Below are 16,855 nucleotides of genomic sequence, written 5' to 3' on the forward strand. Positions count from 1 at the left end.
GTGCTTTGGTCTGATGCCCTCTCTCCTTCAGGAAACAGCATCTCTTGACCAGTAAAAAATCCTTTCGTGCTTTTAAAAAAGAACCTGACACTCCAATGTGAACCAAGTGTTTTGTGTTTTGTCTCAATCTTGCCCCAAATGCAAGCATGAAAAAGATACAAGAATTTAGAATGAGTGAGAAGTAAAGTTTGGGCTTGTTTGGAAAAATACCTCTAAAAATAAAATATGAACAATAAAAGTATTGATAAAATCACACCTCTGAAGTAAAACGCTCTCATCTACCTCACCGATGTTTCCTGTTTTGGTTAACACATTTTAATTGCCTTCTTCGGAATTTCCGCTGTGGCCCTCCCACCAACCTTCACGTCTGGATGGAGTGCGACACGCGCTGTCCAGTAATCCAGAGCTCCGGAGGTTCCAGGAGAGCCTGGAGTCATGGCCTGATGTGATATCAACCTTGCTCAGTTATCAACCATCTCAACCAATTACTACCAGGAGCTGGACAGCGGGGAATTCAGCACAAACACAGGCCCGGGTGCTCACCGGTCTTCAGAAGAATTTTCAAAAAGTCTGGGAACCAGCCTAGGCTCCGAGATTGGGCTCTGAGGGGTCTGCGGCAGGGGGCCCAGACATCGGTTTGGTTCCTACTGTTTTAACTCCCCTCAGCAGGACTCTCGCTCTGTAATGTGATTCCTTTTCTGGGAGAAGAACGCTCTGCATCTGTGGTTGAGGGATTGTTTCTATGCTGTTGTTATTTATAAGTTATTTATAAGTTCCTACCTCTTGAGGTTCTCCCATGGGCGGGCCCTGGTCCCTTCAATCAAATGGAATATTTTGGTAAAGGCTAGCTTCCCCTTTCCAGGGCACGCAGGAACTCAGTGAATGGAGGCCCCATTGCAGTAACAATTTTAGTCAAGCTTTTCTCTAGCATGCTTTTCTCTTACCTCTGCATGGCTTTTTATAATCTTTTATTTTGATGCCAACAGTACAATTACCGTATTACATTCACTAAAAGCGACTACACGTCCTCTTTGGAAGTGGGCAGAGAGAAACTGCAGCTGAAGAAACATCTTTAAGTGTTCCCAAATAGATATAAATAACATAGTATGCTTCTGTATTGTTGGTTTTTTCAGGGTAAAATAGGGGAAATATACTTGGTGTGGTTGATAGTTTCCAAACACGGCCACCATCAGTTCATTCCTTCCTTTATGCACCGATTGAGATGTAGGATCTATTCCCCTCCCCAGCCTGGGCTGGGCCTGTGACTGCCTTGACCAAAGGACTCCTACAGAAGTGTGTTCTGGGACTTCCGAGTCCAGACCTGAAGTGGGCCGGTGGCTTCTGCTTACTTGCTTTTGGACCTCGGCCTCCACGATGCCAGAAGTTTGGGTCACATGGCATGTAGATGGGAACCGAGCACCCTGAGGATAGCTCAGCTGGGGTACCAGTCAGCAGGCAGCACCAGCTGTCAGCTACATGAGGAGGGAGTCTTGGAGACTCCAGCTCAGACGAGCCCCAGGTAACTAGCCTCTTCTGCCATGGCCTCGTGGAACAGAAAACCGGTCCCCTTGCGTCCAGTCAACCCACAGAGTCATGAAAGATAATAAAATGCTGCTTTAAGGCACTACATTTGGGGGTGGCAGCAATAGAGGAAAACAACAGTAACAAAGCAAAGACGTGGTGCTGTGGCTTTAAATAGGATAGCTAGCCAGCTAACTAGATGGTAGATGATAGATAGCTAGCCAGCTAGCTAGATGGTAGATGATAGATAGATAGATAGATAGCCAGCTAGCTAGATGATAGATAAATAGATAGATAGCCAGCTAGCTAGACGGTAGATGATAGATAGCTAGCCAGCTAGCTAGATGGTAGATAGATAGATAGCCAGCTAGCTAGATGGTAGATGATAGCTAGCCAACTAGCTAGATGGTAGATAGATAGATAGCCAGCTAGCTAGATGGTAGATGATAGATAACCAGCTAGCTAGATGATAGATAGATAGAGATAGCCAGGTAGCTAGATGATAGATAGATAGAGATAGCCAGCTAGCTAGATGGTAGATAGATAGATAGATAGCCAACTAACTAGATGGTAGCTAGATAGATAGATAGCCAGCTAGCTAGATGATAGATAGCCAGCTAACTAGATGGTAGTTGATAGATAGATAGCCAACTAGCTAGATGGTAGATAGATAGATAGCCAGCTAGCTAGATGATAGATAGATAGATAGCCAGCTAACTAGATGGTAGATGATAGATAGATAGCCAGCTAGCTAGATGGTATATGATAGATAGATAGCCAGCTAGCTAGATGGTAGATAGATAGATAGCCAGCTAGCTAGATGGTAGATAGATAGATAGCCAGCTAGCTAGATGGTAGATGATAGATAGCTAGCCAGCTAGCTAGATGGTAGATAGATAGATAGATAGCCAGCTAGCTAGATGGTAGATAGATAGCCAGCTAGCTAGATGGTAGATAGATAGATAGCCAGCTAACTAGATGGTAGATAGATAGATAGCCAGCTAGCTAGATGATAGATAGATAGATAGATAGCCAGCTAGCTAGATGATAGATAGATAGATAGATAGAGATAGCCAGCTAGCTAGATGATAGATAGATAGACAGATAGGTAGCCAGCTAGCTAGATGATAGATAGATAGATAGATAGATAGATAGCCAGCTAGCTAGATGGTAGATAGATAGATAGATAGATAGCCAGCTAACTAGATGGTAGATAGATAGATAGATAGCCAGCTAACTAGATGATAGATAGATAGATAGCCAGCTAGCTAGATGATAGATAGATAGATAGATAGATAGACAGCTAGCTAGATGATATAGATAGATAGATAGACAGATAGTCCAGAATCTACAGGGCATCTTGGCAGCCTGGAATTCCAGCAGGAGTCAATGTTGTAGTCTTGAGTCCAAAGGCTAAAACCTCAGGCAGAATTTCTTTGTTGCAGTCTGAAGGCAGAATTCCTTTCTCTTCGGGAAACCTCAGTCTTTTCTCTTAAGGCCCTCAACTGATTGGATGAGGCCCACCCATGTTATGGAGGGTAATCGGCTCCGCCTTATTCAAAGTCTACTGATTTAAACATCAATCGCACCTAAAAAATACCTCCACGGCGACGTCTAGATGGTTTTTGACCAGACAAGGGGGTACCGTGGCCTCACCAAGTTGACACACAAAATTTGCCATCACAGCAGTGAAACTTCTGTGAGATGCCCTGGCATTTAGGCCTGCACACAAGACTGTCACTCCTCTGTTATCGCTGCAAACGACGAATGTGAGATGCCCAGGGCCAGCCATGGGCCAGGCACTGTGGGAGAGCCTGGTTTCAGTCCCTTGAGTGGGGAAAGGATGAAGGATGTACCTCCTTCAGCTAAGCTCCTTGGTCCTCTTCAGTCGATGGCTTTACACACCACAATCAGCAGTCTCCAGTTCCCTCTCTGCGTGAGTTCAACCCTGAAAAGAGGGGAGAGGTTTTTGCTCACTTCTTTACCCAAAGATCTTAGAGAGCCCAGAATCTAACCTCACCCCTCAAAGGGAGACCAGAATTGGACTGGCCATTCATCGTAAAATGGTTCTTTGTACCAAATGGCCATTTTCATAATTCCCAGTTGCTAGTAATAGTGAGCTTCTAGAAGAGGATGCCCAATTTAGTTTTAAGGACATATGAATAAAAAACTTTGCTTTCTTTTTAAGGACATCTGTACGGGGTTTGTAACAATAGACAACTGATTAACTGCTCTCTCCTCTGGCCTGGCCCTCTGCTTGTTCACGACCCTCCCAACAAACTGGTCTTTTTAAAGCACAGATCTGATCATGTGATTCTCTTGCTTCAAATCCTTCCCTGGCTCCCTGCGGCTCACGGCAGTTTTCCAAAACGTGGTATATAACATACCAGATGGCTTTAGGTGGCATAAGGGTGAATGTTTTTATTTTGATGGTTATATTTCTATTTTTATGGTTATCTTCTATTTAGGACAAGTAAGATGGTCTTCCATTTTTGGTAGTAGGATAAAATTTATTTTTTAGTTGATTGGAAGAAAAATATTAGGTTGATAGTGATCTAGGTGGTGGCACATGGCAGTAGTCATACAGATGGACTCGAACTGAATCTGGGGAGTGGCGTGAGCCAGGGGGCCAGGGGATCTGCCTCCTGCCCTGCTTTCCTCTCTTCTCCTCTCTGTCGGGGACCTAGCCTTTACCTTCCACAAGAATAAAGAACCAACAACTCCCAGAACTATGCCAACCCACTGCCTGGAATGCTCTGCCCCCCATCCTATCATGGCCAACTGGAACACTCTTATTTATCTTTCAAAACCCAGTTTAGGAGTTGCCACTTTTGGAAGGCTTTTTCTGAATCCTCCCCTTCCCATGAGCCCTGGCAGAAATTGATCTCACTGCTGACAGCCTAAAAATCATAACCTGTGGGAGAGGTCCTCAGAAGTTTGGGTGTATATAGCCCGGGAAGCTACTGCACTCAGGCTCTGAGGAAAAGACCCCTATGTCCTGGACTGTCAACCGACACTGATGCCCAAGGGCAAGTGCTAAAACAGAGGAGCCTTGTTATTTCCTGCCATGAGCCCCCGGGTGGCTGCACCCTGTCTGAAGGGGCTCTCTCTCAACCAGTGTCCCAAACACATGGAAAACATGACCTCTCATTTCCCTGACTCCCCTCTACAGCCCTAACTTCTCTTCCCAGGAGAGTGAAGAGAGCCTGTGGGGTCTGTCCCCTGCCCTCTCCTCCCAGCGGGGGTCCGCCCTCCCCACTGTGTATCTCCCTAACAGCAGGGAAATCCTTTCTGCTCCCCCATCCCCAAGTGGGACATCTACCCCTGCCTTTAATAAGCGCCCAGATCAATCTCATTCGTTTCGCAGACAGAAACCGTCCTACTGTTATCACCAGCGAGTGTGGGTGATGGACGGGGGAAGGAGTTTGGACTAGGGCTGTGTCTTCCCCATGGCTTCTTTCTGTTTCAGTGGAGCAAGCTGGGGAACGCTGGGCTTGATTCCCCTAAGTGGGATGGAGACAGGCTTCTGGTGGTTTCCAGTTCATGTACCCTGATGGGCAGCTGGTCTCAAATCTTCGTTCTGTTACAGATACACTATCTGGGCTCAGGTACTTGGGTGCCTGTCTGTGAAATGGGCATATGGAATGGACACTGGAAACTCCTCCGTATGCATGGCCTAGCTTTCTGTCTGGCTCAGCCCTTTCCCCCACTGCAGGGGTGGGACTGTCAATCAAGGGGGTGAGCCCATAACACAACCGACCAATCAGAAAGCCCCATGCCTGGGCTGCAGTGATTGACCCTGGCATGGCTCAATAAGAGTCCTTTGGGGATAACTGGTATGGACCCTGGGCCAGAGAAGGTCTCTTATTCTGAAATCAGAAAGTCAGGAGCAGGCAAGAAAGTGGTCCAGAGAATAAAGTCAGTACAGAGAAAAATGGAGTTGAAGAGAGAGAGGGAGAGAGGGAGGAAGGGGGGGAAGGAGAAGGAGGGAGAGATTTGAACTCACGGACCAGCCCTCTAGTATTAGTGGCCTCTACCGCTTGGGCTAAGAGTCCTGACCTACAATGAGGGTTAAAGGCACTAGCACATGAGAAAGAAAGCTACTGATCATAGGCCCGGGCCAGTGTAACCCAATAAATAAGAATTGTGCCCATGACCGCTGACACCCAGTTCTGCTCAAGAAGACCAGCAGGGGCAAGTGGTCCTGGCTCAATGCATGAAGTCTCAAAGCAAACCTGCTTCTCCCCTGAGAGGTCACCCTGCTGTTATCTAATTACAGCCAGGCGTGGAGAGTCCTCTGGACTGTGATTAGGTGCTATCGATGGCTTCTGAGACCAGCTATGAAGGGAGGGGCAGCCTTCCAGCACTTTCTACAGAGAAACCTGTCATCACTTGCAGGCCAACAGGCTGGAGCTGGGGTGCTCTCAAGTCGAGAGAGGCCTTGCTCTCAGTCACTGAGGAGAAGACCAGCCAGACTTTGGTACTAAGCTAGTTCTGGGCCTGGACCCGTTCTCCAAGCTATTGGAGGCTCAGCCTCCCCAGAAGAGATCCCTTCTGGAACATGGTAGAAAATGAAAAAACCATAGCTCCCTGCCCCCGACCTTTATTTCATTGTATATTTTTTCTAAAAAAAATTTTATTGGAGTATAGTTGATGTACAATGTTGTGTTAGTTGCAGGTGTACAGCAAAGTAAATCGGTTATACATATACATATATCCACTCTTTTTTAGATTCTGTTCCTATATAGGTCATTACAGAGTGTTGAGTAGAACACTCATTACAGAGTGTTGAGTAGAACACTCTTCTAATAAGAACCTGTGCTATACAGCAGGTTCTTATTAGTTATCTATTTTATATATAGTAGTGTGTATATGTCCATCCCAGTCTCCCAGTCTATCACCCCTCTCCCTGCTTTATCCCCTGGTAACCATATGTTTGTTTTCTACATCTGTGATTCATTCTATATTTTTTAAAATTGAGATATACATTACATACAGTAAAATGTGCAAATCTTACTTATGCATTCCCACCTAGATCATGATCCAGAGCAGTCCATCGCCCCAGGGGGTTCCTTCCTGGCCCTTTCAGTCAACATCTCCCCAGAGGTAACTATTATCTGACTTCTATCATCATAGTATTGGTTTTGCCTGTTCTTGAACTTCATGAAGATGGAATCACACAATACAGGCTTTCTGTGTTCAGTTTCTTTCACTCAGCATAATGTTTTTGAGATTCATCCAAATTTAAATTACATGGATCTTAGTAGTTTGCTCTTTTTCATTGCTAAGTTGTTTTCCATTGTATGGCTACACTGCAATTTAGAGTGTATCTTGATAGACATTTAATGGATATATGGGTTGTGTCTTATTTTTAGCTATCACAAATTAAACTTATAAACATTTTGGTGGACATTTACTATTACTTCTCTTTGATAAATTCCTAGGAGTGGAGTTGCTGGGTGATTCAGGAGGGAAATGTTTATTTTACTAGAAAATGCCAAAAATTTTTCAGTGGTCTTGTACCATTTTGCATCCATACCAACCATGAGAGCTCTGCTTTTTCTACATCTTGCCAACTTTTAGTATTGTCCATCTCTTTAACTTTAGCCATTTGAGTGGATTTATGGTGATATTTCATGTGTGGTTTTAATTTAGAGTTCTCTCATGAATAATGGGTTGAGAACATTTTCATGTGCTATTGGCCATTTAGATATCCTCTTTTATGAGGCATCTGGTCACTCAAGTCTTTTGCCCATTAAAAATATTTTTTGCCAAAATAGATTGGCATCGTGTATTACTTTTCTACTGGCAGTAATAAGAAAATTACTCGGAGTTATACTTTTATCCCTTCCAGATTATCTGCATTAAAATCATAATTTTTCAAATAACCGGTCCAAAAGATAAGAATGAAAATTCAGTATTAAAAAAATCTTCAAAGCAACTAGGTATTAAAAATGAAAACATAAGTTTCTTCTATTATGATGAGGAGAAATAGTTTAAACAAGATTTGACATAAGAAATTTTTAAAGTCTAACTGGACAAAAGATCAAAAGTTAATTAGAACAATTTTCAGATGGAAAATACAATTTAGGCATTTTCTAGATCCATTACAGTAGTTCTATTTCTGGCAAAATCAATAGGAATTCTGAGATATAATGTCAGATAATGGAATTTGGGCAAACAATTCTCAACCTCACTTTTATTTAATGTATATTACATGAATATGTTGCTGATGGGGAAGGTTAGGGATCCGCAAGTATGTACTGGGCCCCCAAGTTCCCTCTTCAGTGGGCTTCTTGAGTTTTCTTTGCAGTCTGTTTTTCTTTTGCCATTTTAGCTGGTGTTCAGTTAAAACCTTTTATAATCCCACATGGAAAAGCAGATCATTATGTTTTTTCCGGACTTAACACATTCCTGCCCCTGGGTTCCTACTTTGCAACTTGTCTTTGTCACTCTGCTGTCTTCGTTTATACATCAGTTTCTACTCAGACACGATGGCCACCAAGTTAAATCTAATTTTATCTTCCTTATACTTTTATATTCTTGTTTTCTGCGAGCTTCACTAGGCTATCCAGTTGTCTTGATTGTACGCTCCTAAATCAATTAGTCTTTCCCTCAGTCTACCTAATTCACACAGTCTTCCACCAACCGGAACACATCTCACAAAGTGGAAAGCATCTTCCGTGTGTGCTGAAGTCTGCCTCAACTGCAAACGTTTGCTTTCTGGCCAAACTGTTGTTGATTTGTCAAATCACTGCTGTCACCTTAGCGAATTCCTATTTGGATGTTTTATGTTACATTTAAGCCTGGGCTTTGTCGTCGAAAATCTGAGGCATCCCTTGACCTCTCCCTGCTGCAGTATCCTTATTGGCAAACTGACGTACAGGGCTGTTGCAGTATCAGTAGTGACTATTGCCTCTTTCTTCCTCAACACTGTAAACTCCTTGAGAACAGAGACCATGTCTTATGAATCTCTGTTTCCTAGTACCTGAGAGCCTATCTCACACATAGTGCTTATTAAATGTGTGGAGGATGAACAATATTTTCTAGATATTTTTGGATGTAACCATTTATATGGCAGGCTGCCATGATTTGTTGCTACCAAATTCAGTGGACAAGTCTGTCTTCATCTGATTTGACACACTGACCACACCTCTTTTCTGATGCCCTTTATTCTCTTTGCTTCCAGAACACCGCACGCTCTTTGCTTTCCTCCTCCTGCACTGACTGTCCTTTCCTAGTCTTCTAGGCTGCATCTGTTGCCTCTGCTCTAAGTGCTGCCCTGTCCAGGGTTCATTTCTTACCCCTCTTTCTTCTCTGTGCACAATGTCTCCCTTGGTGATCTCATCCACTCTCATGGCTTTCTGTTTACGATCAATGTGTTCATGACTCCTGAATTTCTATATCCATCCAGAGTCCATACTCATATATTCCATGGTCTACTCTACTTCTATTTCAGCAGGCATTTCAAATTTGGATTCGTCCCAAACGAAGCACAAGATTTTCCCATGTCTGATTTTACCTCACTCTTGTTCGTCTTGGGTTTTCAAATTTCTGAAGACAAAATCCTACGAGTCAGCCTTGGTTCTGCTCGTAATCCTCACTCCCCACATCTAGTTCTTCAACAAGTCTAGTTTGACTCTACCTCTGAAACAATTTCTGAGTGTCTCCACTTTTTGTCATTCTTACTATCACCACTCAAGTCCAAAACACTATCACCTCCTGCCTGGGCTACTGCAGTGGAGCCTGGACCGGTCCCTAAGCATCCTTTCTTTCTGTTTTTTTTTTTTTTTTCTTTTCCATTATGGTTTATCACAGGATATTGAATATAGTTCCTTGTGCTATACAGTAGGACCTTGTGGTTTATCCATACTATATATAATAGTTTGCATCTGCTACTCCCAAACTCCCAGCCCAACCCTCCCCCACCCCCCTTCCCCCTTGGCAACCACAAGTCTGTTCTCTATGTCTGTGAGTGTTTCTGTTTCGTAGATAAGTTCATTTGTGTCATACTTTAGATCCTACATATAAGTCATATCATATGGTATTTGTCTTTCTCTTTCTGACTTACTTTGCTTAGTATGATAATCTCTAGGTCTATCCATGTTGCTGCAAATGGCATTATTTCATTCCTTTTTATGGCCAGTAATACTCCATTGTATATATGTACCATATCTTCTTTATCCATTCATCTGTCGATGGACATTTAGGTTGTTTCCTAGTCTTATAAGCATCTTTTCTTGAAGGATCTGATCCTATCTCTCCTTCTAAGCAAAACCCTCTCTTAGACTAAAGTCTAAACTCTTTACCATAGCCTAAAAGGTCCTATGTGAAGGGCCCCTGCCTGCCTCCTTGACTTCATGGACAAATGGTTTATTTATAGGGAAACCTGGAGGATCAGACCAGTGGGGAATAGTGACCCGGCAGTAGTGCGGAGCAATGAATGGGTGGTCATGGAGAGTGGTGGTGACCCAGCAGTCATGGTGAGGCAGCATGCCGAGCTGAGGAAAGCATGTGGGTCCTCTGGCCTGGGTTCGAATCCTTGCTCTGCCCCATCCCACTGAGACCTGGGGCATGTGAGCTGCTGAGGCTCTCTGAGCTTCATCTGTAACATGGGGTGATACTGACCTTTGAAGTTTGCTGGAATGGTTCTCTGACATAGCATCCTTTTCAGCACAGGGACAGAAATGCAGTCAGCGGTCTCTTCCCCCTTCTTCCACAGATACAAAGTCCAGTGGTTCCCTGAGCAATGCTGCAAAACAGAGATGAGGTGCAGAGCTGATGAGGGGTTCTGTAAACCCAGGCCCAGGGGTGCTCTGCCCCTCCTCCGCACCTCACCATGGCGTGGTTAATTCTAGAAAAGGCTTTGTTGAAGCACAAGAGTTTCTGATAAGAAGTAGACTGTTGCTTTAGATGGCTATGCCCAGACGGGGCCACCTTAGTGACAAGACTTGGCGCGTTTGGGGCGCCAAGAACAGCCCTTAGATCTGGGCCCCTTCACAGCAGTGGGGTTGGGAGGTCTGCTCAGGGAAGCACAAAAGGGAAGGAGAGACTGAACATGCTGTTGGAATCATTCTTTAGCAAGATCTCCGCCGGGGTGCAGAAAGAAAAATCTGAAGTTAGGAACTGACAAGAACAGAAAAGAAGCATATTTCATAGATTATTTAAGAGCAATTAAAATGAAGACTATGGGATTTTTTTAAAAACAAACAACTTAGGAGACAATAGTTAGTTCCGAGACGAATGTAGCTGTAGGGAACTCTAGTCTGTGGTCAGCTGTAGGTACTTTCCACACCCATGAACCACCACATGGACTTAACCCCAGCAGGGCTCAATTTCAGATTCTCTAAACCGAAGAGAAAAGCCCCGAGTTGGGTTAACTGACAGCCATATGCTAAAGACAACCCAGATCTGAAAACAAACAAGAAAATGTGTGTGGAAACAACCACGTTCTGGTGGTTTCTAACGTAATTATTGTTTCCTTCTCACGGTGATTTGCATAATGTTGCAGAGGTGTTGTCAGGTAGGCTCCAGCTAAGTGTGCAGATTTTGTGTGCACCTGTTTGCAGACCAGATCGAGTACAGTCTTATGAGAGTAAAGTCCTTCTACTTTCCGTGGCCTTATTTATTTTTTTAAAGCAGCTTCACTGCAGTATAATTGACATACAAAAAACTGCACATATTTAAAATATACAAAGTAAGTTTTCACATATGTATACATCCATGAAACCATCACAGCAATCCGTATAGTAAACATCTCCATCACCCCCTGTACGTTTGTAATCTCTCCCAGGCTTCCCTTCTCTTTCCCCTCCATCCCTATTCGTTTGTTTCATGTCACTGTAGACTTTCATTTTCTATAGTTTTATACAAATGGAATATACAGTATGTAGTCTTTTTTTTTTTTGCCTGACTTCTTTCACTCAACATTATTTTTTTTAATTTATACTTATTTTTTATTGAAGTATAATTGATTTACAACGTTGTGTTTACTGCTGTACAGCAAAGTGATTCAGTTATACATATATACTTCTTTTAATATTCTTTTTTATTATGGTTTATCATAGGATATTGAATATAGTTCTCTGTGCTATACTGTAGGACCTTGTTGTTTATCCATTCCATATGTAAAAGCTTACATCTGCTAATCTCAACCTCCCACTCCATCCTCCCCCCCACCCCCTCCCCCTTGGCAACTACCAGTCTGTTCTCTGTGCCTGTGATTCTGTTTCTGTTTCATAGATAGGTTCATTTGTGTCATATTTTAGATTCCATTATTTCTTTCTTTTTTATGACTGAGTAATATTCTATGGTATACATGTACCACATCTTCTTTATCCATTCATCTGTCGATGGACATTTAAGTTGTTTCCATGTCTTGGCTATTGTTAATAGTGCTGCTATGAACACAGGGGTGCGTGTATATTTTTGAATTAGAGTTTTGTCTGGATATATGCCCAGGAGTGAGATTGCTGGATCATATGGTAATTCTATTTTTAGTTTTCTGAGGAACCTCCCTACTGTTCTCCATAGTGGCTGCACCAACTTACAATCCCGCCAACAGCGTAGGAGGGTTTCCTTTTCTCTACATGCCCTCCAGCATTTGTTATTTGTATCAACATAGTTATTTTTGAGATTTATCCATATTGTGTTTATCAATAAATCATTTCTTTCTTTTTTCTTTTTCTTTTCTTTTTTCTGAGAAGTGGTCCATTGTACAGATGTACCACAATTTGTTCTTCCATTCATCTGTGGATGGACATTTTGGTTGTTGCCAGTTTGGTGCTATTACAAATAAAGCTGCTATGAACATCTGTGTACAAGTCTTTGTGTAGACATCTGCTGCCTTTTCTCTTGGAATTGAATGTCTGGGACACGTGGTAAATGTTTAACTTTTTGAGAAGTTTTAAACTTCCGAAGCGGTTGTATCATTTTACATTCCACCAGCAGCATATCAGGATTAATATCCTCCACATCCTCTCCAGCACTTGGTATTGTCAGTCTTTTTAATTTTAGCTATTCTGAAATATGTGTAATGGTATCATATTGTGATTTTAAATTGCATTTCCCTAATGACTCATGATGTTAAGCATGTTTTCATGTGCTCATTGCCATCCATATAACTTCTTTGGGAAAATGTCTGTTCAAATCTTTTGTCCATTTTATTTTTAATTGGGCTATTTTCTTACTATTGAGTTTTGAGAGTTCATTATATATTCTAGACATAAGTGCATTATCAGATATATACGTGGCAAAAGTTTTCTCCCAATTTGTGATTTGTCTTTTCTTTCTCTTAATAGTGTCTCTCAAAGAGCACAAGTTTTAATTCTGATAAAGTTCCATTTATCAATTTACTTTTTATGTATTGTGTATCTGGTGTCGTAGCTAAAAACTCTTTGCCTAACTCAAGATCACAAAGATTTTCTCCTATGTTTTTCATCTAGAGGTTTATAGTTTCAGATTTTACATTGAGATCTATAATCCATCTTAAATTATTTTTATATGATGCATGTTATGGACTCAAGTTGATTCTTTTGCACATGGGCATCCACTTGTTCCAGTGTCACTTGTTGAAAAGGCTGTCCTTTCTCCATTTAATTGCTTTTGCACCTTTGTCAAAAAGCAGCTGTCCGAGTGTGTGTGTGTGTGTGTGTGTGTGTGTGTGTGTGTGTGTATTTTGGGTATATGGCACATAGAAATACAATAACGTTTTACAGTGCCTGTGTCCTGCAAGCTTGCTAAATTCACTTTTTAGTGTTTTATTTGTAGATTCTTGGCAACTTCATACATACATAATTATGCCAACTGTGGCTCTTTACAGTCCATGCCTTTTATTTCTTTGTCTTTTTGTGCTGGCTAGCACTTCCAGTACTATCTTGAAAAAGAGTAGTGAGAACAGACATCCTTGCCTTGTTCATGACATTAGGGTGAAAAGGTTTCATCTTTCATCATGAAATATGATACCAACTGTAGGTTTTTCATAGCTGACCTTACACAAGATGGAAAGTACTTTTCTGTTCTTAGTTTTCTAAGTTTTTAATCAGGAATGGGTGTTAAAATTGGCCAAGTTTTTTCTGCATCCTATAGAGATGATCAAATGGTTTTTCTCTTGTAGTTAATATAGCGACTTGTATTGATTAGGGTTTGCATATCAAACCAACCTTGCATTCCTGGGATAAACCCCATCTGGCCATGATGTTTTATCCTTTTTATATATTGTTGGATTCAATTTGCAAAATTTTCTTTAAAAATTGTTGCATTTTGTTCATGAAAGTTACTTGTCTATGGTTTTCTTTGCCTGGCTTTGGAATCAGGGCAATGCTGGACTCATAAAATGAATTGGAAGTATTCACTTCAATTTTCTTAAAGAGTTTATGAGGATTGTTATTCCTTCTTTCCTAATGTTTGGTAGAGTTCACTTGTGAAGCCATCTCAGCCTGCAGTTTTCTTCATGAGTACATTTTAACTACAATTCAGTTTATTCCATAGATAGGGGGCAATTCATGTTATTATTATATTTGAAGTGAGCTCTGATAATTTGTGTCTTTAAAGGAATTTGTCCATTTCATCTATGTTTTCTAATTTATAGGCTTAAAGTTGTTCATAATATTTTCTTACTATCCTTTTAATATCTGTAGAATCTGAGTGATGTCATCTTTATCATTCCTGATATTGAGTAATTTGTGTCTTAATACTTTTTTCCTGATCAGTCTGACAAGAGGTTTTTAAATTTTGTTGATCTACTTAAAATACTAGCTTTTGGTTTATTGACTTTTCTTTATTGTTTTTCTATTTCATAGATTTTTCACTTTGATCTTTATTATTTCCCTTTTAATTCTTACTTGGGTTTGATTTGCTTTTCTTTTTCTGCTTGTTTCACGTGTGAGTTGAGGCCATTGACTCAAGATCTTTCCTTTTTTCTAAAACAGACATGGAGTGCCATAAGTTTCCCTCTAAGATTACTATAGTGGCATCTTGCAAATGTTGATATAGGGTGTTTTCATTTTCATTATGTGAAAATAATTTTTTTTTACCTTTTGACTTATTATTTGACCAATGAGTTATTGAAAAATGAATTATTTAGTTTCAAAATATTTGGGAATTTTCCAGATACATTTCTGTTAATGATTTCTATTTTAATTGTAATTTTTTTTCAGAAAACATACTTTTTTTTTTTTTTTTGCTGTACTTGGGCCTCTCACTGTTGTGGCCTCTCCCATTGCGGAGCACAAGCTCCGGACGCGCAGGCCCAGCAGCCATGGCTCACGGGCCCAGCCGCTCCGCGGCATGTGGGATCCTCCCGGACCGGGGCACAAACCCATGTCCCCTGCATCGGCAGGCGGACTCTCAACCACTGCACCACCAGGGAAGCCCCAGAAAACATACTTTTAATAACTTGAATTTATTTAAAGTTATGCATTGTTTTATGGCCCAGAATATATTACATCTTAGAAAATGTTCCAAGCGCCCTTGTAAAAAATGTGCGTTCTGTTGTTTCTGGGTGAAGTATTCTATAAATGCCAAGTAGCTAAATTTTATTAATAGTAGTGTTCAAGTCTTCTACGTCCTTTCTGATTTTCTGTTTACTTGTCTATCAATTATTGAGAGAAAGGTATTGAAATCTATAACTCTAAATGTGTATTTATCCATTTCTCCTTATAGTTTTGCCAATTTCTGCTTCAGTATTTTGAAGCTCTTTTATTAGGTGCACATACATTTATTTAGGATTGTTATATTCTCTTGAAAAATTGAGCCCTTTATCGTTTTGAGATGTCCTTCTTTATCCCTGATGATATCCTTTGCTTGAAATCTACTTTTATATTTATATGGCCACTCAGATTCTTTTTATTAATGTTCACATTGTATACCTTTTCCCATCCTTTTTCTTTTAACCTATTTATACATTTTGTATAAGTAGCATGCAGTTGGAACTGCTATTTAAAAATATCTAATTTCACAAACTCTGCATTTTATTAGAGATATTTAGAGCATTTACATGTAATGTAATTATTGATGTGATTAGGTTTAATCCTGTCATCTTGCTATTTTTTCCAAAAATTATCCCATCTGTTCTTTGCCCACCCCCCTTACCTTTTCTCTCCCTTCTTTTGGATTAATTGGATATTTTTATGAGTAAATTTTACCTCTTTTGTTGCCTTATTTGCTCTCTCTGTTGTGTTATATTGGTATTCCTTAGTGTTTATAGAATACATATTTAATTTATCAGGTCTACTTTCAGGTGATATTATACCCCTTCCCATGTAGTAAAAGAAGTTTACAACACGATACCTCCGCTTCTCCCCTCCTGGCCTTGATTTTATTTTTGTCATTCATTTTACATGTACATATATTTATAAGTATCCTTCTAATCATTATTATTTTTATTCAAATAGTCAATTATGTTTATAGTCATGCTTTCTTTTCTTTATTTCCTCCCAAGGTCCTGAAGTCTTCTGTTATCATTTTCTTTCTGTTTAGAGCACTTCCTTCAGTCATTCTTTAAGGGTAGGTCTTCTGGTGACATATTCTCTTAGTTTCCGTTCATCTGAGAATGTCTTTATTTTACCTTTATTCCTAAAAAATAGTTTGACTTCCCATTCATCATATAAGGAGCTTGGAAGTCATCACTCTGTCCTAACATCAAGCAAAAGGTAGAGCAAACTGAAAAATCAACAACTCTTTGATTTTCAGAGAAATGAGATCACAAGGCAAACCACATCTCCCCAAATTGAAAAGACAGATAAGCAAATAGTGAGAATCACTTCTTATGGCAGCAAAACCTCCTGAGGGAGCAGAAACCTCTGCAGGAACCAGAGCCAGGGTAAGAAAACCTGAATTGCCGGAGGCTCAGTGCGGACAAGTCTTAGGGTCAAAAACTCCAGGGAGACCTATCCTAGGGAGCCCACACACTTTTGTAAATATTATCTCCAGGAACTCAAACAGGGTTTTACAGTGAACATCAGAGAAAAATTCACTTGTTTTTCCATCGGGGGATGGAAAAGGAACTATTTTGAAATAAGTGAGAACGTTCCATTCTTAACAAGACCTGCCCTCAAGTGAAGCTGTTTTTCCAGAGCCTAAACTATTAGGATTTTATCAGAGCCGAACCAACCTGGGGGAAGGGAAATACCCAACTCCAGGCCACTCTAGCCATCCGGTCCAATGTAAGGTGCGGGGTGAGGAGGGCGAGAGAGACTGGGAAGCAGTTGTGAAGTTCACAGTTCAGAGGCACAGGATCGCTAAAAGACTGAGACCTCATCACAGGACCATAGAATGCTCCCCCTACACCTTACCTCTTACTACCACGTTACTGAAGACGTATTTTTTTATTTAA

At 40.9% G+C, this 16,855-nt stretch overlaps 1 long non-coding RNA gene across 1 annotated transcript in view; it reads right to left on the bottom strand.

The window, feature by feature from the left end:
- Positions 1-9,921: 9,921 nt before the first annotated feature.
- Positions 9,922-16,855, bottom strand: part of LOC307196431 — a 273,555-nt gene continuing 266,621 nt past the window's right edge. Inside the window, exon 3 of the long non-coding RNA XR_013831132.1 lies at positions 9,922-10,273. This is a non-coding gene — a long non-coding RNA (uncharacterized lncRNA). The remainder of the gene's footprint in view (positions 10,274-16,855) is intronic.

This window comes from Stenella coeruleoalba (assembly GCF_951394435.1).
Source record: "Stenella coeruleoalba genome assembly, chromosome: 13".
Taxonomy (NCBI): domain Eukaryota; kingdom Metazoa; phylum Chordata; class Mammalia; order Artiodactyla; family Delphinidae; genus Stenella; species Stenella coeruleoalba.